Genomic DNA, 25,622 nt, shown 5'->3' with positions numbered 1-25,622 from the left:
CCAAATTAAAGGCATCTGAAACAAACTGCCAAATGGAGAACAGGCCATCTTACCAGATGGCCAGTAACTATTTCTACTCCTTTTGGGGGTTACAGGATGCGCAGATGGAATATCTGAACATCTGTTTGCTTTAATTTACACGCTTATGTTTTAAGAGAGTGTTCCATCATTAATCCAGCACTAGATTGGATTAGCAATTTCAGGAATAATAAATACTGACTGGAAATCCACAAAGAGAATTTTTTATGCATTTGTTGTATTTCGGGGAAAAGGCAAAAAGAGAGATGGAGAAATGCATTCTAATGAAGCTCTTACCATGGAAACTAAGTAGGTAAATCTTACAGAATACAATTTTTAGCTACAAGTCCATGTAAAGTTCAGTTATAAGATGACATGGATTTAAAAGAACTCTTAATTTTTTGAAAATCATTTGTTCCAAGTTAGTGTGACAGATTTAAGAACTATTACTCTTTGCTTTGCTTGAATAGGTCCATCAGAATTAAGACATTTTTACAATAATTTTGTTCAATGTAAATATTCTCCAAGGGAATGTGATGTTTGCTTTATTATAGAATGAGCACCATCATCATTTTTCAGGGCTAGTGTTAGAGTGTGTGTATTTATACACACACACACACACAAATGGAGAGAGAGAGAGAGAGAGAGAGAGAGAGAGAGAGAGAGAGAGAGAGAGAGAGAGAGAGAGAGAGAGAGAGAGAGAGAGATTGTATTATTAATTAGTGCCTATTTCAGGGTCCCTTGGAGAATCAAGTTGCCACAATTGTCAAAGGCACGGTCACGTCTAAGTCTTTTTATTATCTATTCCACGTATAGAGATACCCCCACCACAGTTGCTGGCATTGTCAATGCTGCTAACATCGAATGCTATTGCTTGACAAAAGATGAAGAAGTAGCTATTTCATATGTTAAACTTGTGTATTGCTTTAAGACATTTAGTTTAAGGTTGGGAGGGGGGACGAGTGGGATTGCACCTTTCAAGGCTATCTCTAACTAAGAAGATAAGACCTTGGCGGGTTTTCTAATGGAAGGGAAACTGATTCTTTAAATTAATTGGAGAATATGATTAATGACAAAATTAGAAAGGTGGAAGATTGTGTTTTAATATATTGTGCAAGGGGCGGAGATTTCAGATTCCAGCTTCCTTCGAGCAAGCATTTGCCGGTGTATTAGGCTAATAAAGGACTTTTAAGGTAAACAATGCCTCAGAGTCACTTGAAAAGCCCACACATTGGAAACTTGGCTATGTGTGGTCTTCAGTGATATAATGTACAGTCATATTTCCAATAAATGGAGATACAGAGATATAGAATCAAGTTGCCAAAATTGTCAAAGGTACAGTCACTTCTAGGTCCTTTCATTATCTATTCCATCTATAGAGATACTTCCACAACAGTTGCTGGCATTGCAAAATGGCTATGTGTGATCTTCAGAGATATATTGGCATAGTTCCAATAAAAGCCTCCCACTTAAGCCTCAATTATGCATAGTTTTCATGTAACTTGGACCATTCTTTAAAGGGGGTTGAGGAGTCAAGATCCAGGTGTGAAATAATGGGTTGGTTCAAAATGGTCATTTATGAGATTCTGAAAGGAAAGGATATGGTTTGCAAATAGATAACAATCAGCATATTTTTCAAGCACAATGAAGACCTTATATGTATTATAGATCCTCCAAACAAGTACTGTACCATCCTTTAGACTGTTCACTGTGATTTTACTCTCAGATAAAGGTAGATTTAAAAAAAGGAAACATAGCTCAATCTAGTTTATATCTTACTCTCATTTGCTGTGGCTATTCCTTTCTATCCTTGCAAATCTTTCTTGCTTCCACCACATCCAAGAAGCCTGTCTTAAATAACCCCTTTCAGAACATGCCAACAATGCAGCAGCTTCAGAACAACTATGCTAACAATTAAAAACAAATAATTAAGAACAACATCAGCATAGCACCCAAAAGTGGTTTCTCTTTGTATATATATATATATTTTTTTTTTTGCCGGCTCCAAAGATGGCGGACGCGCTGGGGAGAGCTCCGTAGCCCCCAACAGTAAGGCGTCCCCCCAGGAGCCCCCCAGGGATGTCAATGGACCCCTGGGGTGGGGCCAGAATTTCGGGCAGATGAGCTGGGCAATTATGCCGCCCGCTGCCTCCCAAAACAGCTGCAGGGGTGCCGGGACATTCCCGCCCCGCCGCCTGGGCCGTTGGCAACCGTTATAAACGGGGCCAGCACCTCCGCCCTGCCTCTACTGCTTGTCAAACTGCCGAGCAAGGGCGGCGCCTCCGCGGATCAGCTGTGCGGCGGAGGCCCCGGCGGCAAGAATGGCAGCGGCTGCGGCGATGACTTTCAAGCCCCCAGGCTGGTCGTTGATCCAGGGAGCCTGGCAACGGCGGTGGCGGTGGCGGCGGGGCGTCTCCAGGCCCGCCCCTGGCCATCCAGGAGGGGCCGGAGGCTCTGCTTTGCCCCGGCCCCCTGACCGGCTCCCGGGTGACGGCGGCGTCTCCGGGCTATCAGCGGAGACGCCGCGGACCAGCTGGCCCAGCTGGGTGGCGGAGGCGGAGGCTTCTTCGGTGGCGCCGGAGGTGAGAGACCCGCCCCTGGACCAAGACAGCCATCGCAGCCATCCTGGAGGGGCCGGAGGCTCTGCTCTGCCCCGGCCCCCTGACCGGCTCTCGGGGACGGCGGCATCTCCGGACTATCGACGGAGACGCCGCGGACCAGCTGGACCAGCTGGGTGGCGGAGGCGGCGGCATCTTCGGCGGCGTCGGCGGCGAGAGGCCCGCTCCTGGACCACGACAGCCCTGGACCACGACAGCCCTTGCAGCCATCCAGGAGGGGCCGGAGGCTCTGCTCTGCCCCTGACCGGCTCCAGGGTGGCGGCGGCATCGACGGCGACGTGGGCCACGGCAGCAGCGAAAGCTTCTCCAGGCCCCGGCCGACCACCCTCACCAGGATCCCTCGACGCCGGCAAAAATGGACACGGCGTAGCGTCTCCGGCCTGCACTCTGAGCCGTTCCCAGCCGCCCCGAATGGGTGCCAACGACTATGCCCTGTGCGACGGAAGCGGCGGCAACGAAGGCGAAGACGGCGGCGACAGCCTCTCTGGGCCTTAGACCGTTTTTGCCCAGGGGCCTCAGACAGCGGCGGTAGCGGCGGCGGCGAGGCATCTACGGCCTACACCCCGAGCCACCTCCTCGAGACACCTTGACCGGAGACGGCAACAACAGGGACATGACACCAGGGACTCCCATACCTCTGGGAGGCCACGCTCCGGACGGTCCCCAACCAATAGGGGCCATGGAGCTGCGGCCGGGAACAACGCCCAGAGGATCAGGGAGGGAACTGTTTGGTCGGCTGAACCACCAGAGCTGACGCCAATTAATGGATCCCTCCATCCTGCCTTCTGCCCACTCTCAACCATCCTTGCCCATTCTCTCCCCACAGGACATAACGGGCCTGGGTGCTAGCCACGGTGGCAGAGTGGCTGGGCCTTACACCTGCAACCCCATAGAGGTGAGAGCTCTATGGGGTATGCTTCACCCAGAGTACGTTCTGGACCACCTCCGGAAGCAGAGACACAACCCATCGTGAGAGGATGAGGAGTGGCCTGCTTCTGGGGGTTCGCCCGGCCAAGTGGCAGTGGCAGGGCGACGATCCAGAAACGCACCTACCCGACTCGACCCTCCTGCAAATTTCACCATCCAGGGGACAGCCTTCCCGGAACCACCTGTGACTATGCTCGTTCAATACTCTAGCACAGTACTGCACGCCCTCAGGGGTTCCCCACTCTCCTGGGTGCGACCCGCCTGCATCACATCCAATCTTGATGACGGGCCCAATCACTGGGCCTCTGAGAGATGGCCGGGCAGGGTCAGGGGCCACCAGCATAAGCCCAACAAGAGGCCCCTGATTAGGTTCTTAGTTAAGTTTTTTGTGGGGTTAGGGAGGGGGGAGGGAGAAGACTATGGTTGCGCGGGAAAGGCACACCTTCCAGCCACCATAACGCATGCCAGGCCCACGGCCGTTCGCGACGGCGTACAACGAGGACCAGTCGCCGATAACACCCAGTGGCGTACTGACAAACGTCCCATCCCTAGGATGGTGGGGAATGGCAGAAGGTGCACAGACAGAGGGCCGTATCGTCACCGGGAGTGTCATCTCCGCTCTGTACAAGCGGTGAGACGCTCCGATCCTCTGTTCTCCCCCAGAGGACCCGGGAGCAAAGGTGCGCACCCTCCCATGCTAAGGCTGGTCTACCTGAATGCAAGGTCCGTAGCTAACAAAGCTCACCTCATTCGTGACCTAGTGGAGAGTGAGCATGCGGACCTGGCCTGCATCACGGAAACCTGGCTGGGCCCAGAGGGGGGTGTTCCTCTGGTTGACCTCTGCCCGCCAGGTTTCCAGGTACTGCACCAGCCCTGGGCTCATGGGAGGGGCGGGGGAGTGGCAGTTATCATCAGGGAATCCCTTAGCCCGCGAGAGACCACCGTCCCTCAGATGGTCGGGTGTGAGTCTCTCCTACTGAGATACGGCCCAGGGGCGCAGTTGGGCCTGCTGCTGGCGTACCTACCACCTAATCGTGCAGCGGCGGCCCTACCCGAGCTACTCGATGTCCTCTCAGGGTTGGTGGTTGAATTCCCAAGACTCATGGTCTTGGGCGACTTTAATCTACCGTCCCTGGGAGGATCGTCCGAACTGGCTCGGGAGTTCATGGCTTCCATGGCGGCCATGGACCTGTTGCATATAATTTCTGGGCCGACTCATGAGAGAGGCCACAACCCAGACTTGGTGTTCTTGTCTGGACGGTGGCGTGATGATATCGGTGGGGGTGCCACAACTGTTACGCCCCTGTCATGGACCGATCACCACCTCCTGCGGCTAGACTTCCCCCTTGCCACCCCCCACCGTGGGTGCACGGTGCCAGTCAGATGGTACCGCCCTAGGCGCCTAATGGACCCTGATAAGTTCCAGGCAGCGCTTAGGGACACGCATGCACCCCCTGCTCACAGCTCGGCGGATGCCTTAGTGGAAGCCTGGGAAAAGGCAGCCACGGAGGCTCTGGACCGAGTTGTACCCTTGCGGCCTCTGACCCGGCGCAGATCCCAGCGAGCCCCATGGTTCACCGAGGAGCTCCGGGAGATGAAGCGTCGGAGACGGGGCCTAGAGAGCCGTTGGAGATCCAGTCGATCCGAATCCGACCGATTGCGACTAAGAATCCTCACCAGGTCTTATCTCGCTGCGATAAGGGTGGCAAAATCAAACTACTTTTCCACCCTCATCGCGTCCGCAGATAACCGCCCGGCTGCCTTGTTCAGGGTGACTCGCTCCCTATTAAACCAAGAGGTGAGGGAGGAACCCTTGCAGGGTCGAGCCGAGGAATTTGGTCAATATCTGCTGGATAAAATTGCTCGGATTCGAACTGGCCTGGACTCCAACTGGGCTGAGATGGAAGAACAAGACATGGACAGTCTTGTCGACGTCATCTGGGAAGAATTTGATCCTGTAACTCCTAAGGAAGTGGACAGGATTATGAGAAGGTTGAGCTCCTCCACATGCTTACTGGACCCGTGCCCTTCCTGGCTGGCCTATGCAGCTCGAGAGGGGACACGAGGCTGGTTCCTAGCGGTCATCTCTGCTTCTCTGAGTGAGGGTCACTTCCCCACCGCCTTGAAGGAGGCGGTGGTGAGACCTCTCCTCAAGAAGCCCACCTTGGACCCATCCTCTTTGAATAACTTTCGTCCAGTCTCCAATCTTCGCTTCCTTGCGAAGGTTGTTGAGAGCGTGGTGGCGCACCAACTTCCTCAGATCCTGGATGAAGCGGTTTATCTGGACCCGTACCAATCGGGTTTCAGGCCGGGCTACAGCACGGAGACGGCATTGGTCGCTCTGATGAATGATCTCTGGAGAGCCCGGGACAGGGGCCATTCCTCTGTCCTAGTCTTATTAGACCTCTCGGCGGCTTTCGATACCATCGACCATGGTATCTTGCTGCGACGCCTCAGGGGACTGGGAGTGGGAGGCACGGTTCTGCGTTGGTTCTCCTCCTTTCTCCAGGGTCGCTCGCAGTCGGTGCTGACAGGGGGACAGAGGTCGACCCCGAGGCCTCTCGCTTGCGGAGTCCCTCAGGGGTCGGTCCTCTCGCCTCTCCTGTTCAACATCTACATGAAACCGCTGGGTGAGATCATTCGCAGTTTTGGAGTAGGGTACCATCAGTATGCTGATGACACCCAGCTTTTTATCTCAACTCCAAACAATATCAGTGATGCCCTAGACGTGATGTCCCGCTGCCTGAAAGCGGTCCGGGAATGGATGGGGAGAAACAGGCTTCAACTGAACCCGGACAAGACTGAATGGCTGTACGTACCGGCAAGTCAGGATATTCAGAACGTCCCACTGCTTAACATTGGGGACAAGTTACTTCCCCCTGTTGATAGGGCCCGCAACCTGGGTGTCCTCCTAGACTCGCAGCTCTCCCTGGAAGACCACATAGGAGCTGTGACCAAGGGGGCCTTCTCCCGGGTTCGACTAGTTCGCCAACTACGGCCTTATCTGGACCTGGATTCCTTACGTACAGTCACCCATGCCCTTGTGACCTCTCGCCTAGACTATTGTAACGCTCTCTACATGGGGCTGCCCTTGAGATCCACTCGGAAGCTTCAACTGGTGCAAAGTGCGGCGGCACGGACACTCTTGGGAGCCTCCCGATACTCCCATATCACACCTCTCCTCCGTGCGCTGCACTGGCTTCCGGTTGCCTTCCGTGTGAAGTTCAAGGTGCTAACAATGACATACAAAGCCCTACATGGCTTGGGTCCGGACTACCTACGGGAGCACCTTCTGCCAATGTCAGCACCCCACCGTCCTGTGCGCTCCCACAGAGAGGGCCTCCTCAGGGTGCCACCGCTCAAGGAATGTCGGCTGGTGGCCCCCAGGGGGAGGGCATTCTCAGTGGGTGCGCCAGCCCTCTGGAACAGCTTACCAACCGAAATCCGGATGGCCCCTGACCTCCGTACCTTCCGTCGCGACTTAAAAACTTTCCTGTTCCAGCAGTCCGGCCTGGCATGATAGCGTTAATTGGGGTCCCAGTTTGTTTTCATTAGTGTTTCTTATTATTTTTATTGTTCAATCTGTATACATTCCTTCCTCTGTACACCGCCCCGAGTCCCTCGGGAGAAGGGCGGTTTATAAAAACTAATAAATAAATAAATAAAATAAATAAATATCCGATCTTTGTATATCCGATCTTTACACAAATTATCAGTTCTGATAAGGACAGTGTTATCTCAGCAGGTTTATAGATTAGTGGCATACTATTTTGACATTTTGCATACTGTTTATGGAAGTTGCATTTGATAAACTACACAACAAAAAAAGATGGAGCCTTATTTACCCTCTTAATTTGTTGAAATATACATTAGGATAAGGATGTCTTTATTGTTAGTAAAAACAGAGACATTACACGCTAACTGCAGCAAAATTCTGGTTTGGAATAGGGCTAAAGCTAGTTACGCAGTGTAATTTCTACGATGATTTTGATGCAAATCTTCAAGAATCTTAATCGCCACTAATGCAATTTAGTTGCCCTCTTTGAACTCATCTATATTTAGGCTATACAGCACAATCAGCTCAACTGTAGATTGGAAAATATATCTGCTGAAGTGCATTACTTCATTCTGAAGAGCAGATTTTTCAGCAAATTTTCCATTTTTAAAAATTAAACATAGAGCACAATTCACGAGACAGACTTGAAAGAAGTCTTCACAATGTTACAGGCTAGCAGAAGGAGTTCGTTTTATCAGTGTATTTAATATTAGTTGCATGATTTTCCTTAACATTTTCTGTAACGTCCACATGACCAGCACAATTCTGGAAAAAGTTTGTTTCAACTGCAGATATTTTAGGGGAATATTTTTGTAATTCAGCTTAATATTTAGTAGTCTTTAAAATATTTTAATCTGAGTATGATTCAGAAGCTATCACATAGCACTGCTTTGGTTGTAGCAAAAGTGTCGTCTTGTTATTGATTTTCGTACTACAAAATCAAGATAATTATTCGACTGGTCTATGTCTTTACTGAGATCATTTTTTTTCTTTTCTGCTCCTTATGTGCTAAATCTCAACCACATAGTTACTTTGGCTTCATGATGGAGCATGGACAGATGAACTATTTTAACATAGTGCACCATTAGCCCATTACCATAAATGTTGTAGTTACCGTATATACTTGAGTATAAGCCGACTCGAGTATAAGCCGAGACCCCCAATTTCACCCCCAAAAACTGGAAAAAGTTATTGACTCGAGTATAAGCCGATCCGCCGTTCTGCAAGCCTCTGCCGCCAGCAGAGGCTCGATCCGCCATTTTGCAAGCCTGAATACACAGGAATACCCTGTGTGGCCAAGGCTCGTCGGCAGGTCTCCGTTCCTCCTGCCGACCTTTGGGGAGGTTTGGGCGCCTCCCCAAACCTCCCCAAACCTCGGCAGGTCTCCGTTCCTCCTGCCGACCTTTGGGGAGGTTTGGGCGCCTCCCCAAACCTCCCCAAACCTCGGCAGGTCTCCGTTCCTCCGCGCAGACCTGCCGACCTTTGGGGAGGTTTGGGCGCCTCCCCAAACCTCGGCAGGTCTCCGTTCCTCCTGCCGACCTTTGGGGAGGTTTGGGCGCCTCCCCAAACCTCCCCAAACCTCGGCAGGTCTCCGTTCCTCCTGCCGACCTTTGGGGAGGTTTGGGCGCCTCCCCAAACCTCCCCAAAACTCTGCAGGTCTCCGTTCCTCCGCGCAGACCTGCCGACCTTTGGGGAGGTTTGGGCGCCTCCCCAAACCTCCCCAAACCTCGGCAGGTCTCCGTTCCTCCTGCCGACCTTTGGGGAGGTTTGGGCGCCTCCCCAAACCTCCCCAAACCTCGGCAGGTCTCCGTTCCTCCTGCCGACCTTTGGGGAGGTTTGGGCGCCTCCCCAAACCTCGGCAGGTCTCCGTTCCTCCTGCCGACCTTTGGGGAGGTTTGGGCGCCTCCCCAAACCTCCCCAAACCTCGGCAGGTCTCCGTTCCTCCTGCCGACCTTTGGGGAGGTTTGGGCGCCTCCCCAAACCTCCCCAAACCTCTGCAGGTCTCCGTTCCTCCGCGCAGACCTGCCGACCTTTGGGGAGGTTTGGGCGCCTCCCCAAACCTCCCCAGGTCTCCGTTCCTGTTTGGGGAGGTTTGGGCGCCTCCCCAAACCTCCCCAAACCTCGGCAGGTCTCCGTTCCTCCTGCCGACCTTTGGGGAGGTTTGGGCGCCTCCCCAAACCTCGGCAGGTCTCCGTTCCTCCGCACAGACCTGCCGACCTTTGGGGAGGTTTGGGCGCCTCCCCAAACCTCCCCAAACCTCGGCAGGTCTCCGTTCCTGTTTGGGGAGGTTTGGGCGCCTCCCCAAACCTCCCCAAACCTCGGCAGGTCTCCGTTCCTCCGCGCAGACCTGCCGACGTTTGGGGAGGTTTGGGGAGGCGCCCAAACCTCCCCAAAGGTCGGCAGGAAGAACGGAGACCTGCCGAGGTTTGGGGAGGTTTGGGGAGGCGCCCAAACCTCCCCAAAGGTCGGCAGGTCTGCGCGGAGGAACGGAGACCTGCCGAGGTTTGGGGAGGTTTGGGGAGGCGCCCAAACCTCCCCAAACAGGAACGGAGACCTGCCGAGGTTTGGGGAGGTTTGGGGAGGCGCCCAAACCTCCCCAAACGTCGGCAGGTCTGCGCGGAGGAACGGAGACCTGCCGAGGTTTGGGGAGGTTTGGGGAGGCGCCCAAACCTCCCCAAACAGGAACGGAGACCTGCCGAGGTTTGGGGACGTTTGGGGAGGCGCCCAAACCTCCCCAAAGGTCGGCAGGTCTGCGCGGAGGAACGGAGACCTGCCGAGGTTTGGGGAGGTTTGGGGAGGCGCCCAAACCTCCCCAAACAGGAACGGAGACCTGCCGAGGTTTGGGGAGGTTTGGGGAGGCGCCCAAACCTCCCCAAAGGTCGGCAGGAAGAACGGAGACCTGCCGAGGTTTGGGGAGGTTTGGGGAGGCGCCCAAACCTCCCCAAACAGGAACGGAGACCTGGGGAGGTTTGGGGAGGCGCCCAAACCTCCCCAAACGTCGGCAGGTCTGCGCGGAGGAACGGAGACCTGCCGAGGTTTGGGGAGGCTCCCAAACCTCCCCAAAGGTCGGCAGGAGGAACGGAGACCTGCCGAGGTTTGGGGAGGTTTGGGGAGGCGCCCAAACCTCCCCAAAGGTCGGCAGGAGGAACGGAGACCTGCCGAGGTTTGGGGAGGTTTGGGAAGGCGCCCAAACCTCCCCAAAGGTCGGCAGGAGGAACGGAGACCTGCCGAGGTTTGGGGAGGTTTGGGGAGGCGCCCAAACCTCCCCAAACGTCGGCAGGTCTGCGCGGAGGAACGGAGACCTGCCGAGGTTTGGGGAGGCGCCCAAACCTCCCCAAACGTCGGCAAGTCTCCGTTCCTCCGCGCCCTGCCTGCCTGCTTCTTTCCGCTGCGGAAAGAAGCAGGCAGGCAAGGCGCGGAGTTTGGGGAGGTGCGCGCGCACCTCCCCAAACCTCCCCAAACTTCGGCAGGTCTCGGACGGCGGTGGCTTGGGAGAGGTGCGGGCGATCCCGGAAGCACCAAAGCCTCGGCCGCGCACAAGTCCTCGGTAAGTTTTTTTGTTGACTGGAGTATAAGCCGAAGTGGAATTTTTCAGCCCAAAAAGTGGGCTGAAAAATTCGGCTTATACTCAAGTATATACGGTAAGTTATTTTGCATTTTACTATTCATCTAAAGAAACCTTGCTCTGTGAAGAAGTGTCTTTGCCCTTTCTCCAGGACTGCTAAAAATGGACTATCATTATCCCTTTAAACAAGATTATTTTTCTTGCAGACCCTCCTGTATAACATTCTAATGCAGAAAATATTTAATTAAAATAAGCCCATTTTTTAAAGATCAGCACAGTTCTTTATTCATGGTACAGTTCTTTCCTTCAGATAAAGAGAAATATTTTACACTGTTAAAGTGCCCCATGTTGGCTGTGCTGAAAGTCAGTATTAATATCTTATTGATCTCTACATACACAGTATAAATACATGTGGTAATTCCACCATCTAATGAATAAACTAATTGCATTTTAAATTATATCTGCACTATGGTTCAATGGGTTCCACATTATAGGCAATGTAAAGTTTTCCAATGTTGAGTAAAGCGTTCAAGAAAAGTTTGCTTTACTTTATACTTTAATTATTGGCATGAAGGGTGCCAGCAATCCAAAGACTGCTGGTGTCTCAAATCCTTTTATAATCACATGCATATACAAGGCTGTATATGGCAAGCCAATCTTTCATGGCAGAGGCTTAGTTCAAACGTGTGTGGTGATTGCATACCAGAGAATCACTATCATTTACTTCACTGAGCTCCAGAGGTTAAGGTACTCTGCATTGGTCCAAAGAAGTTCCATTAACTAACAGAAACTTCTGAGCAAGCCTTGTGCAACCATAAAAAAACTCTTCTGTAAAGTATCTCTGAAAGGTACTTCTCACAAACCTTTCTCATAGTTTGATATTTGAAGCAGCCCTCATAAGAATAACTACTGGATAACCAAAGAACTATCTAATAATACAGGAATCTATGACCACAAGGCCCACAGTTCATAAGGATGGCACGAATACTATAGAATGTTTTCAGTAAATAGCTTTCAATGGCATGCTGTGTTTACTTTGTTTTCCCCAAAATAAGACCCGGTCTTTCTTTCTTTCTTTCTTTCTTTCTTTCTTTCTTTCTTTCTTTCTTTCTTTCTTTCTTTCTTTCTTTCTTTCTTTCTTTCTTTCTTTCTTCCTCCAAAATAGGCACTAGGTCTTATTTTTGGCATGGGTGGGTGTCTTTTCCTCTCATCTTACAGCGGGCCTGCATTTCGCAGTCAGAGGCCTTTCCAGAAGACTGTGCAGCTGAGAACCAAGCTATGGATTGAATCCATAGTTCAGTTCTCAGCTACACAGGCCTTTCGGAAAGGCCTCTGACTGCAAAATACAGACTGAGTTCCATTCTCAGCTGCAGAATGAAGCTGCTCCTTCTGGCGAGGCAAGTGTCGATCCGTGGGAGGCCTGGCTGCAATGGTAAGCTCCACCCCCCACCCCCACCCTAGCTTGATTTTTGTGCCTTGCTCCAAAACTAGGGCTTATTTTGGGAGGGAGGGCTTATATTAGGCCCAACCCCCAAAATCAACCTAGGGCTTATTTTCGGGGTAGGTCTTACTTTCAGGAAAACACAGTAATAGCTGAGAAAGCCAGTGTGGTATAGTCATTACAGGTTTGGACTCGGGAGCTCCAGATTAAAATACACCTGGAAATTTTGAGGGTGGCTTTGAGACCACAACTCTTTCTCAGCTTAGCCTACTCAATACTTGTTTTTTTGGAGAAAAAAAAAATGAGGAGAGGGAACTCTATGGAACCTGCTTTGAGTTCCAGAAGAAAAGTTGGATATAGAATAAATGTAATATAACATAATGTCATCATGATTAATTGTAAGTTATTGTAAGTATTTTATTATTTTGTCTTGTCTTATTTTAAAGCCATCTGCAATTTTTGGTCATCACTACATTTTATATGAATGAAAGCAAATATATATATCCCAGGATAATGTTGCAGGAGCCAATCTGGGTCGGTTTAGGACAAAACAGTACTTTTTCATTCACTACTCAGTTGAACTATGGAATTTGGTACTGTAAAATGTAGTAGGATCCAATCTGGAACCAGAGGTTTATTTTTCAAGCTTTTGGATTCCTGCTGGAGCCCATCTTTTCTCTAGCAGAATGCTAGACGAAGTACTCTTTTATCCTAAATCTCCCAAAATTCAGGACTGCTAACTGATCAAAAGGAAGCCCTTTATACAATGAAGACAAAGGGAGGTATACGTTTCTGTACATCATGCATACATTTATACATGTCCCTCTTGAATTTTCAGTGCTAAGGAACCTCAAACACTGCAACCTTAGAGGAACATTGCAACATAGGCTGCCCTTTTCTGTAATTTTTCAGATCAACAATACATTTTTATAGGGTTTAAAATGCTACCGGCACAACGTTTGGTACTCTCTGAGCTTGCTTGCTTTCAAACATTTTGTCACCATACTAAGCCACATTAATGCAAGAGTGCTTCCCACCCTCACACTGATGGTGTTGTCTAGTTGGGTAATGAAATGTCTGCAAGCAAACGGCGAAGCTCAGAGAACATCAAGAATTGAACAATTCAACTCTCAGATACTGATATTCTTTTCTACCAGAACAACTCCCTCGCTTACAAGAATTATTCTTTTCTTTCCAGAAAAAGAAATTTAACTTTATACAAATAAATTGCTCTTGTAGAAAAAATTCAAAATGCTATCACAGAGCAAAAACAAATGTACTCCTCAGCAGAAGAATAATGAAACTGCTATTTTATCTTTTCTTAAAAACTTTTAATCCTTTCAACCCATAATTCCATTTTTACCAGTGGCTCACAGTTTTGCTGTCTACCATACAATTAATTTTTAGCCTCAAAACTTGTTATTTAATTTTCCCAGGTGGAGCTGATCTAACTACCCACATACTGTATTACTGTGGTGATTGGTGGGCCTAAATTAGACCTTGGAAATTATCCAGTTTGGCAAAAAAATAGCATTGACAGCTGTGATGCTGTTACAGAATATGCCAGGTTTTCCTCACTGAGGGTTATTAAAAATGTACTAAAGGCTTCATTAGAATTATAAATATTATCCAAACCTTTATCTCATCCTGAATGTAGAAAAATTAAAAAGGACAAGCTCACCAGCTGCTGAGTAGTTTTTCCCCCCTTTATTTTTGCAGAAGTTGCTTTGCTTTTAATAAATGACAATTCAATATTTAGAGAAGTATACAGGTGCAAGAAGAAACCCATTTTTCTTTTAGGTTTTTTTCCTAGTATACAAAAGAAAGCAACGAGTTGCAAGTTAAACATAACTATTTTTTGCCTACCCAAATATGATATATATATTTTTTTCTGCTCTTGCAATAGAAGTATAGAACAAATAGCTTGCTGATCACAAACATGAATTGATATTGTTTGGTGATTGATTGCATTGTATACTCAAGTACCAACTTTGCTATCTCCTTCCTGATTATGAAAGTCAACACTGTTCCTTCTGTGTTTGACTATGAAAGCATCATTGTTCCTTCTATATATTTCACTCCTTGAGCAAACATTATGACCTTCTCTAACTGAACGTGTCCAATTCTAATCAATTTCAATTTGCTGATGCCTAAGATATCAATTTGTAGTCAATTCATCTCATCTTTCACTATGTTGAGGTTTCCCTTGTTCAGTCTTCTCTCATTCCATGTTCCCACAGTAAGTCTTCCTTTGCGATTTCATTTATTCTTTTGCTACATGGCAACATCAGCAATTAGATGTCCCAAAGGCTTTAATTCAGCTACATCTTAAATGCTATTTGTGTCATGAAAGATCCTCAATAGCATGTTGAATACCATTCAACCTGAGGGGCCCATCACCCATCATTGTATACCAATCTCTGCCTATAGTTTTCTTGATTAAATATAGGATTAGCTTACCTACATTGCCTTCTTTCACAAAATATTAAATGATGCTTTTGCCTTTGTCACTAAAGTAATTACCTGCCCCCTGTATCATTGCTAGATCTTGGTAACATATGGGTGACTTCTGCACCAATGTTCACTTCTGAAAAGCAATAGCTACTGTGGTCGGTTTGGGTACATCTGCATATTTGTTACCTAGATATTTCACTGTCTAGAAACATTTTGCTATTAGATTACTGAAACTTCCATTCACTGCAAATAGAAAATTGTGCTGCCATTAGAATCAGTCATCATTGTTTGTTCTGTCACTGAGTTACATAAATAATACCAGGAGCTTAATAATGCTTTTTTAACTTGTCCTGTGCTTAATAGAACTTATATACAATCTCACAGCATGGCCAATGGAATCATAGGAACATATCTTACAAATATTATATAGACATATTTCCTCTTCTGCCTTCTGCAGAAGATGAGTAACCAAATATAGTCTCGGTATATTTTTGCTGGAATTTATTTTTGGCATCATGGAATGTTAAACATTTAAAAATAAAATAATATTTGGATCAGAAAGGACCCTGACTAGAGCATTTATAAAATACCATATGTATATTGTGTGTGTGTGTGTGTGTGTGTGTGTGTGTGTGTGCTAATCTAAGCTATGAAACAATTTCTGAAGCAAAATAAAACAAGAAATAATAACAGTTTAGATAATAAAATCCTTTTAGTGCTGGTATTCTCTAAGCCCCAAACTGCAGTGAGTTTCATACACACAAATACTTACTACAGCTGGGGCATTCTTGTGCCCTCCACCTAAAGACTCCATTGTTTTGTAACTGAAGCATGCTCAGTGGCACAAATGTACTGTTACACAGCACTTACATCTGTGTACAGTAATAGTCTGACGTGATCTCTCAAAAGCCAGTCTGATATAGTGCTTAAGGTACCAGCCTGGAAACTGGGAGAGCTGAGTTCTAGTCCTACCACAAACATCAAATCAATCACTCTTCTTCAGCAGGAGGAAGAAAGCAAGGGCAAATCATTTTGAAAAATCTCACTAAAAAAAATTCCATGGACTTGTTCAGGCAATGGACATGAGTTAAGACTAATTTGAAGGTATACATAAACGCATGAAATAATCCCCAAAAAGGTTTCATAAATTGTTTTAATATTTTTTTGTAAACTTCAGTGATTACAGCCATAAACAAATAATTGTCCATTACATGCTGAATTGACCACTGTATCTTTTTAATATAGTCTTTTTCTATGAAGAATATTTTAAAAAGTATATTATAATAGCATTTCTTTACATTTGTGACCTTTAAAAGGTAAAGGTAAAGGTTCCCCCGCACATGCGTGCTAGTCGTTTCCAACTCTAGGGGCCGGTGCTCATCTCCGTTTCAAAGCCGAAGAGCCAGCGCTTGTCCGAGGACATCTCCGTGGTCATGTGGCCGGCATGACTAGACGCCAAAGGCGCACGGAACGCTGTTACCTTCCCACCGGAGTGGTCCCTATTTTTCTACTTGCATTTTTACGTGCTTTCAAACTGCCTTTAACTAAAGGCAAATAATCATGGCTGTTCATAAAAAAATAGTGTTCAGAACAAGTAGTGAGCATCTGTGATTTTCCTAATGTATTTATTTTGCAATTTGTAAAATTAAAATATAATTCCTTAAGGCACAGGGACAGGTAGAACAAGGAACTGTTACAGGGAGCAAGGAAAATAAATTTGTAAAACCCTCTGAATAAATGTCTGTTTGCAGAGAACTTTCACCTATTCCTTAAGGCTACCAAAAATATATATTTTTTCCAATTGCATGACTTGTATTGCATCCCAAAACTTTTAATTTAATTTTTAATTTGATCTTCCTCACACTACCATTCATATTTATGCAGTAATGTATTCTAGCCCGCGTGGCACATCTCTGTGTATAATATTTGCTATAAATTCCAGTGTTTTGCTTAGTTTCAGAACCTTTTAATATTCAGCATCATTCCATGATAACTTAGATTAAATGCAAATGCTGTAGCTGGAAGCAATTATTAACTTGATATTGGGATGATGAACTATGAGTAAAAAGGCAATTACAGTACTGGGGAATAAAGAAGAAATATTATAAAAAAAAATCAAGCACAACATTTGAACTTGGGCCGATAGAAAGATTTACAGTACTGGGACACAACTCCCTGATTGGTTATACAAGAGCTAACATGTGACTTAGCTCAGTAGCTCCCTTGCATTTGTATTTCACATTGAACAACACAGGTAGCTCTGCCATTGGATACAATGATAAAGCCAATTCGAGAACTTCATTTGGAATGTCACGATAGGATGGCCAGATGTTAATTTTGTTGGGGGCCAAATATTAAGAGTTTGTGCAATGAACAGAATGCCACCTGCATTTCATCAGGCCAGAGTTTTTTTTTCTTTTAACTAATCTATGAACTATTGGAAGAGATGTCCTTATGGACTCTATATCAGCCCATTGCTCCACCTGAGAAGGAGAGTAACAATCAGGATGCACTACTGAAAAATGCATTGAGAATGGAAGTTAAAATAAGATATAGGACTGGAATTAACAGTGTCGTTTAGGAATATGCAAATTGGATACTACTTTGCTCACATAAGAAGGGTGAAAGATAAATTGGAACAAAGCTGCAATAGAGCAATTATACATCCCCAAAGCCTGATCAGTTAATGAGAACATTTAACTACTTCGCCAGATTTGCCACACATTGGGCAAAGATGACTGCATCAGTGAGAAAGTTAGTGGAAAAAGGACATATAATTTTGCAACAAATCCTATTAGGAAATATTTGCAGGCATATATATATATATATATATATATATATATATATATATATATATATATATATATATTCTGAGGTTTTCGTGGGTGTTTGTATGTAGATCTTTGGTCATTCGGGTTTTTTCCCCACGTAGAATTGAAGGTATAAGAGCAACGTTTCAACGAAATCTCATCCGTCATCCTCAGGCTATATATATAAAACACTTCTGAATTAGGAAAAGAAATAAGAATGGCAAAAACACTGTTTTGAACATTCTTACCAGGAAAGGTACATCCAAGGGAAGTGAAAATCAAACACATACGATATTCAAGTACTTTCCATTAACACAAGATAACAAGAAGAATAAAATAAGACACAATACAGTTGAAATAAAACAAGCATTGTTTAGGATTACAAAAACTGTCAGGTCTGAAATAAAATTACAAGTACAGAGGAAAGCAGGATATGTACTTCAACGAGAACAAATAAACATTCCAAAATCATTACAATTTTGGATGCTTGGAAAATAAGTTACACAGAAAAGATAGATAAACTCTCTTGAGCAGGGACAGAGGCTTAGAAAGAAGCTCTAATATTCCAAAAGTTTAAATTATTTTAGAGTGAATGTCCAAACCTTCATGATGCTTAGAAAAATGCCATTAGGCCAGGAGAGAAAATGAAGACTTGTGTGTTCACATGAGAACAAATTGTTGGTGTTGCAGCTACAATCTGTATTAAATAGTGGCCAAGTTTACTGAATCAGCCATGACAATTATATATAATCAAAGGCCAAATTTGGATAAAATTTGCCATGACAGAAATTTAAATGTATAGCCCAAAGCCCAAAGGCTTTGGCTCAGTTAAGAGACAATCACACCAAATGCTTCTTAATAAGGTTTGCTTACTGCAGCCAGATTAAAAAATGCCTCCATTATATGTATCAGGTGACATCTAATATACCCTAACCCTAATCTGGCTAAACTAAGGAAAGTGGTTGGGTCTTTGTCACAATCTTTTTTTTTTAATGGAAGTTAGCCGAGTCAGCACAAGACCACAAGCATATAGGGGGGAAAAGGAAAAGTGCTTAAAGGTACAGTGGCACGTATATATCCTAGGTACTGTATTGTATAGGACAGGGGTAGGCAACCTTGGCTCTTTTATGACTCGTGGACTTCAACTCCCAGAATTCCTGAGCCATAGCTGGCTCAGGAATTCTGGGAGTTGAAGTCCACGAGTCATAAAAGAGCCAAGGTTGCCTACCCCTGGTATAGGATATAAAAAGGGGCTGGAAAAAACTGAGGAAGTGGTTGGAGTATATCTCCTGATAAATGTGAATGAAGTGGTCCCTGCAAATCCAGAGAATTTGTCTGTGGTACAAGGAAGAAGACCAGGAAGAAAATCTTGAGCACTTTTATGAACATGAGCAGAGACCAGGAGAATGGACTGTGCCATGTTTAAGGAGTTTCAGGTCCTGGACACTGGAACTCAATTAGTTAAAGTCTTTGTTTGTCTGAAAAAGAGCCAAGAGAACTCGCAGGCATTCCATTATCAACCCTCAGAGAAGGAGGGGAAAGAAGTCAAAATACATCACAAGCAAAAGTGAAGGAAAGAGATTTGAGAAACACAACATACACACACAAATGGTTTTGCAAATTATGTTTTCACATGGATAGACTGAACTATCTCACACCACTACATTAGCATAAATACCTTAGTGTTAAGAATAAACTCCTTCCCTGTTCAAGTGCTGTCCCATGAGGATGTATTTGTATCAGTTCCTATCACGACCCACCCTCCAGCGTGAATATACATATAAATGTATATGTACTTATATGAGCTTCTTTTGATGATTTTTGTTTATTCAGCAGGTTGGAGGACTTTGTAATAGGTGATGTATGTACAAAAGTACAGTATTGTAAAGTATATTATCTAGCCGGCCTTTGGCAGTAATAAAATATTATCTGTCTTCTCAATAATAGATGGTCACATCTGGCTGACATTTAAGCTTAGAGCTAAGCCGAATCAGGCCTGGGCAGTTTTTGGATTCAGCAATCTCAGAGCTCTAGGCTAGACTGAGAAACAGACACAGTCTCCCAGGATAAGTCAATGGCAAGTTACTTCCCTATTCTTGCCAAGAATAACATGGATGTTGTCAATCCACTTTAAAAAAAATCACAAAAAACTTGCTGGAGGAAGAAAAAGCAAAGCTTTTCCTTAATTTATATGACCTTTTTGAGGTATAGAAATGCCCTCATTAGCTCAATTTAATATTGGCCCTTAACCATCCCCCTATATTGGGGTGGATTTTGTTATTTCATCCCAATTTAATATCTGTGATAGGTTTCTTTTATGTTCTTCATTCCAATTCAGGTTTCTTGCAGTAAAAACATTAGATTCAAAAATACCTTATTTATCTAAATGAATGAGCAAGCATTACTTAAGTGTAGATACACTGGTAAATTCAATATTCATTTGCCTCTACGTTTGTCTATTAATCATGAGAATGATCTAAGAATGATATGTTGTTGGCTCTTTCCTAAGAAATTTAAGTTACAGTTGAGACTGACAAAGTGGGAGAGATCCAGGTCACAGGCACACACTTAATCTAAGTGAAGACTAAGGCCTAAGTCAAAATGATAGCAGATCCCAAGGGGAAACAATACCAAGCTCTCTCTGAAATCCATCCAGTTCTATTAGAAATCTATAATGCATTGATTTAATAGTTCCAACATCCCAGGGATGGGGGAAAGGGTACTACAAGGGCAATTCAGAAATAAATCTCCATTTGGTTATCAATGACAGACACTCACAGATACAGAACTTTTATTATAGACATTAGAAAACATTACATTACTTTTTGACATAATCGCCATTCAAATTGAGGCACTTGTCATAATGTCTTACAAGGTTTGAAATTCCTTAGTAGTAGTCACTTGGAGCCAAATCTGGGCTATGGAGGGGGTGATCAAAACATCCCAATGGAACTGCTTCTTGGGTGTGTCTAGCAGTGTTTGGGCAAGAATTATCATGAACCAATACCACACTGGAAGTCAGCATGCCCCGACACTTGTTATGGATGGCTCGTCTGAGTTTTTGTAATGTTTCACAGTAGACGTCTGAATTGATGGTCGAACCATGTTCCATGAACTTCACTAGCAGTACACCTGGCATCTTCACATTTGGCAGGATTTTCTATGGCACCACTTCCGGTGTGGTGTTGGTTCATGATAATGTTCGCCTGCACACCGCTAGATGCACCCAAAAACTTTTGAAGCAGTTCCATCTAAGGACAATACATTTTGAGACACTTTTGCTAACCTGGCAACAGCACCAAACAGCTTAACTAGGGATGATACTCATCACCAGGGAGGCTGCTATAGAAGCAACAAACTCCATTTCTCCATAGAATCCAGCCACAGGATTGCATGGGGATCTACATTTCTCCACTAGAGTCAGCCTGACGACTCTGACTGTGCCAGAAGAAGCAATTGCCTATCCTCCATGGAAGCCTGAGAAAACTGCCAGATATTCAGACAGCACCTTAATGGTGTCACCTCTTAGATCTGGGATCAAGAGGTAACAGCACTCTGGCAATATGTGACTTTGTATTGACTTGATCAACTTGCCTAGAAACTTCATGCAGGTGTTGCACAGGAATGGGGAGAGCATCAAATCCTGAGGCACCACACAACAGAGGGGCTTAACATTCAATCTCTTCCCCTTACCAGCCTTAACTGGCTCTACTTTCTCATAAAGGAATGATACCATCATAACATGGGAGCACATGCTGGAAATAACAACAACATTGACAACCCTGATTGACTTCAGTGTTTCAGCTTTTTTAACTGTTTCCTCATTTTTCTTAGAAGTTTCACTTCTTGTAAACAGATGTGGACCTTGCTGACAGTTTCCAAATGTAGTAGGATCATGCTTCCTCTTTCTTTTGGTTGTACAATATTTCGACTTCCTACTAGACCACAGTTACTATTAAATCTAAGGTTTCCTCTTCACTTGTATGTTTCAAGAACTTTGAACTATTCTAAGACCCAATTGTTTCAAGTGTTTAGAAACCTGGCTTCTTTGCTGTGACCTGGACTTTGTAGGGATGAAGAAGTGTTGTCAATATATTTCTCATCAAGGTGAAGAGGCAACACATTTCCATTAGAGCAAAGTGCTTCTTGTTGCTTCAAAGACTTGATTGGCATTTTCAATAGCTGGAAGATATTTCTGGGAGTTTGCTACAGAAATATTGGGCAGAATCCTGTTTCAACTACATTTGCTGCAGCAGGCAGCAGGCAGCAGGGCACGGAAGCAACAGAAGCTTGCTTCCAAACACCCGTACCTCATGTTGCTTCAAGGGATAAAGGTAAAGATAAAGGTTCCCCCGCACATGCGTGCTAGTGATTTCCAACTTTAGGGGGCGGTGTTCATCTCCGTTTCAAAGCCAAAGAGCCAGAGCTTGTCCAAGGACGTCTCCGTGGTCATGTGGCCGGCATGACTAGATGCCAAAGGCGCATGGAACGCTGTTACCTTCCCACCGTAGTGGTCCCTATTTTTCTACTTGCATTTTTATGTGCTTTTGAACTGCTAGGTTGGCAGAAGCTGGGACAAGTAACAGGTGCTCACTCTGTTCCGCGGCACTTGGGATTCGACCTGCCAAACTGCCGACCTTCTGATCGACAAGCTCAGCATCCTAACCCACTGAGCCACCGTGTCCTTCAAGGGATATGTCATTTAAAACATTATCAAATTTAAGACTGCTAGAAAGCTTCACAAAGCTCTAGAGCAGGGGTAGGCAACCTCGGCTCTTTTATGACTCATGGACTGACTCAGGAATTCTGGGAGTTGAAGTCCATGAGTCATAAAAGAACCGAGGTTGCCTACCCCTGCTCTAGAGAGCAACTTTTCTTCTTTATATCTTCCAGACATCTTCACGTATAAGGGCAAATTGCTGCAAGAAGAGTCTAGCTATGGAGATTCTAAGTTCCTAGAAAATTGGGATTCCAAAATTGCAGGAGAGTTTTGTATTTAGAGCTGGTTACCTACTGCAGGCAAATTGCCCTCTTTTACATCTAGATCAGAGGTGTCCAACCTTCACAATTTTAAGTCTTATGGACTTCAACTCCCAGAATTCCCCAGTCAGCTGTGCGCTCTTCTTGTCTCTCCCCATTCCCAGATAATGTATTTTTAAGTATTTGAAGAAGGATAAAATGTAGAACATATTTGGCTGAAATATACATTTTAACTGAAACAAAAAATTTTTTTTAGATGTGGATAGGACTATAAAATGTTAAAGGATTAATATGCACCAGTCTGTCTGCTATTCATTTTCCTTAGATTCCCAAGAATAAGAAAAGTAAACTAATCACAAATTACTAAGCATATGAAATTAGATGTTTATTTTAGAATCAATAAGCTAAGTGGTTTAAATGAGGAGAGGCACTATTCCCAGCTTGGCACATGTGATGTAAATTAATATTGCAACAGTAAACATGAAGAATGTAAATACTATCCTGCTCTGTAAGGAAATATATCTTAAAATAGAAAATGTATTTCCAAAGATATTACTATATCCTTGATGGGCTCTTCAAAGACAAAAAAAAATACCTCATGTAATTTTATACATAATAACTTAAGTTATGGGACAGCTAAATATGTAACTGATCTTCAGCCCTTATAGGAGGAATATTTTCTTTCCTTTTTCTTGTCCCTAATTTAATAATCTGACTTATTTTAGGTAGAAGGATTTGCAAAATTAATACTAGGACTTCTGGGGCATATTCTTTCATAGCTTCTGTAAAGAAACTCCAGAATCTATTTTCCCGCCATTTCTGCCAGCAGTAATGCATGAAAAGAATCTAAGAGTTGCACTGAATGCAGTAAAGATATTATCCAGTTTACATTATTGCTCTAAATATGTACAGCCACACAGCCACTCATCTTTCTTCATTTTTTTCTTCTTGGAAATAATATAGTCTAGATCAGCAGCATCCATGTCTTTATTTGCGATAAAGCCAGAGTCATGTGATATATTAAATCCAGGGAATATTTTTAATATGAATTTTGATAGACATAAGTCTGCTTTGAAAGCCAGTTTGGTAAAGTCATCAGACTGGAAACCAGGAGAATGTGAGTTCTATTCCTGCCTTAGGCACAAAGCCAACTGAATAACATTGAGCCAGTCACTCTTTCTCAGTCCTAGGAAGGAGGCAATGGCAAACCACTTCTGGAAAAAAAAAACTTTTTCAAGAAAACTGCAGGTTCTTGTCCAGGCAATCTCTGGCAATCATATACAACTGAACAAAAAGAAAAAAAAAGATGGCTGCTTTATCAAGTACACCATAGTCCATATATAACATATTTTAGCTTTCAATAATCTGTATGTGTGCCTATTTATTCAATTCACATGATAGGCGCTAGATTTTTTTTAAAGCAAAAAGCACTACTAATATTTTCATTGCTGAAGTTCTTTATTGTCGGTGACTGCAGAACAAGGACCACTCAACTGAACATAACTCTTAAAAACAAACAAACCAGAAAGGCTTTCATTACTAAATTTCTTTTATTACTGCCTTGAATGTGCATGATTAATTTGACTTAACACATTATGAACATAATCTTCTGCATTCTATATTACTTGCTAAAAATTAAAGATGCCCTGGGTTCAAAGCTCAAAGGCCTTCTCTGAAGTCTCAATGCCTAAGAGAAGCTATTAAACTCTGATCCCTCGTTGAACGGCTAGTGAGTATTTTCCTATTGCTCGGTAAGAACCCATTCTACCTTTATATCCCTGGCTATCTAAGACCATGCTACTGTCAGCAATCTTCAATCTGTTTGACCCCTAAACCTCAGATATCTCTGTTTTGCCCCATTAACATAAGGCAAAATACAGGTCTGTCTTCCCCAAGTTCCATATTTTATTCCTTTATATTCTCTTTTATTAGGCTGCATTTGCAAGGAAAATACAATATAAATTGTACTACAGATATTTCTATAGTTAGAAAATTGCACAACATAGATATTTGTCTCTCAATAACTCTCTTCTGGAAGCCCAGGCAGGTGCCGAGAAAACTGTCTCTTCTATATGGACAAAGATTTTAAATCAGTGGTATTTTTAACTCTGCAATTGCCAGGATTTACATAAACAGCACAAAGATGCTTTTTAATGTTAATGTTTTAATTCTAGTCAATTTTGTTCTTTTAAAAAGTTCTCTTCTTTCATCTCTTTCTTCCGTTACAATTTAAAATGTAAACCACAATGATCTAGGCTGCATTAACAGAGGAATAGAATCAAGATCACGTGAAGTATTAATACCACTTTACAATGCCTTGGTAAAACCACACTTGGAATACTGCATCCAGTTTTGGTCACCACGATGTAAAAAAGATGTTGAGACTCTAGAAAGAGTACAGAGAGGAGCAACAAAGATGATTAGGGGACTGGAGACTAAAACATATAAGGAACGGTTGCTGGAATTGTGTATGTCTAGTTTAATGAAGAGAATGACGAGGAGGGACATGATAGCAGTGTTCCAATATCTCAGGGGCTGCCTCAAAGAGGAGGGACTCAAGCTATTCTCCAAAGCACCCAAAGGAAGGACAAGAAGCAATGGATGGAAACTAATCAAGGAGAGAAGCAACCTAGAAATAAGGAGAAACTTCCTGACAGTTAGAACAATTAATCAGTGGAACCACCTGCCTCCAGAAGCTGTGAATGCTCCAACACTGGAAGTTTTTAAGAAGAGACTGGACAGCCATATGTCCAAAATCGTATAGGGTTTCCTGCCTGAGCAGGGGGTTGGACTAGACGACCTCCAAGGTCCCTTCCAACTTTATTATTATTATTAGGATTCAATGAATGCTGCATATTTGGGTTGAAATTTCTAGCACATTCGTGCATGAAGCAGGACATGGAGTAAATGTAATAGTTTACTAACATTAACTGAATGCCCCTCAATGAAACACATGTAACGTTAAGCTCTATTTTTCTCCTTTTCTCTGAGAGTGAAACACGGTCACCTTGTTTACCCTTACCTTACTTTAACAACAGACATACTTCAACTAATCTGAAAGCAGTTTTCAACAAGGCCTTGCCAATATATGGGAACAGGGTTGGAATCAACCTGCATCAAAATCCCAACAAATTTGAGGAGAGGTAACAAACCCCTGTCCATATCACATACACAGGTAGTCCTTGACCTATAACAGTTCATTTAGTGATTGTTCAAAGTTACAACTGCACTGAAAAAAGTGGCTTATGACTGT

General features: G+C 44.4%; 1 protein-coding gene across 1 annotated transcript in view; it reads right to left on the bottom strand.

The window, feature by feature from the left end:
- Positions 1-25,622, bottom strand: part of LAMA2 (laminin subunit alpha 2) — a 455,074-nt gene that overhangs the window by 229,306 nt on the left and 200,146 nt on the right. The window lies entirely within an intron of this gene.

This window comes from Vipera berus (genome assembly GCF_964194415.1).
Source record: "Vipera berus genome assembly, chromosome: 1".
Taxonomy (NCBI): Eukaryota; Metazoa; Chordata; class Lepidosauria; order Squamata; family Viperidae; genus Vipera; species Vipera berus.
Note: the sequence above shows the minus strand (reverse complement) of the source record. Positions and strands in the feature narration are given on the sequence as shown.